The sequence below is a fragment of the Microtus ochrogaster genome, chromosome 7, assembly GCF_000317375.1.
Source record: "Microtus ochrogaster isolate Prairie Vole_2 chromosome 7, MicOch1.0, whole genome shotgun sequence".
Taxonomy (NCBI): Eukaryota; Metazoa; Chordata; class Mammalia; order Rodentia; family Cricetidae; genus Microtus; species Microtus ochrogaster.
In genome coordinates, this window is record NC_022014.1 from 52,677,022 (window position 1) to 52,678,331 (window position 1,310).

The following is a 1,310-nucleotide window of genomic DNA, read 5'->3' on the forward strand; positions in this document are numbered from 1 at the left end:
TTAGTTTCAGCCTCTTACTGGCTAACTCTCACATTTAACCCATATTTAGTAATCTGTGTAGCACCACGAGATGGTGACTTACCAGGAAAGATTCAGCATGTCTGACCTGGTGGCTGGCTCCAATAGTGTCTGCTTCACTTCCCTTCTTCCCAGCATTCTGCTCTGTCTACTCCACCCACCTATGTTCTGACCTAACAGGCCAAGAAGTTTTCTTTATTAATTAACCAATGAAAGAAACAGATAGATAGAAGACTCACCTACATCAGCTATCTCTCTAGCCCTCTTCTGCGTTTTTAAAGACTTTGAAAATTATATATTTTACTTTTTTAAAAAACATAATTTCTTGGGGCTGGAGAGATGGCTCAGTGGTTAAGAGCATTGCCTGCTCTTCCAAAGGTCCTGAGTTCAATTCCCAGCAACCACAGGGTGGCTCACAACCATGTGAAATGAGATCTGATGCCCTCTTCTGGCCTGCAGACAGACACACAGACAGAATATAGTATACATAATAAATATATAAAATATTAAAAAAAAAAAGGAGGGGAAGCCAGATAGGTGCTGGGGTGTCCCTGACCTGTGGGTATGAGTAGACTCCTTGAGCTCACCATCCCTTCCCACCAGAGCAGGCTGCACCCTCAAACTGTGAGCTACACTAGATTTTTCCTCCTGTGAGCTGATATTCTCAAGTATTCCATCACAGCAATGAGAAAAAGTAGAGCACTTAACTATTCTATTACAGGAACCAGAAATACTAGGGAAGAGATTGACCACATAAAAATTCTGGCCAGCCTGGTCTACAAGAGCTAGTTCCAGGACAGGCTCCAAAGCTACAGAGAAACCCTGTCTCGAAAAACCAAAAAAAAAAAAAAAATCTGTCAAAGGAATTGTAGAGATGGCTCAGAGGTCCTGAGTTCAATTCCCAGGAAACACATGGTGGCTCACAACCATCTGTAATGAGATCTGGTGCCCTCTTCTGGCATGAAAGCATACATGTAGGCAGACACTGAATACATACTAAATAAATAAGTCTTTTAAAAAATTCTGTCTAAATCTCCTGGGCGGTGGTGGTGCAAGCTTTTAATCCCAGCACTAGAGAGGCAGCCAAATCTCGGTGTTCAAGGCCATCCTGGTGTACAGAGTGAGTTCCAGAACAGCCAAGACTGTTTCACCCAGAAACCCTATCTCAAAAACAAACAAATAAACAAACAAACAAACAAACTAAAATAAAGAAACAGCAGGGATTGTTTCACAGAGAAACTCTGTCTCAAAAAACAGGGAGGGAGGGAGGGAAGGAGTGAGGGAGGGAGGGA

At 42.6% G+C, this 1,310-nt stretch overlaps 1 protein-coding gene across 2 annotated transcripts in view; it reads right to left on the bottom strand.

The window, feature by feature from the left end:
* The window catches only part of Parn (poly(A)-specific ribonuclease), a 97,268-nt gene that overhangs the window by 63,008 nt on the left and 32,950 nt on the right, over positions 1-1,310 (bottom strand). The window lies entirely within an intron of this gene.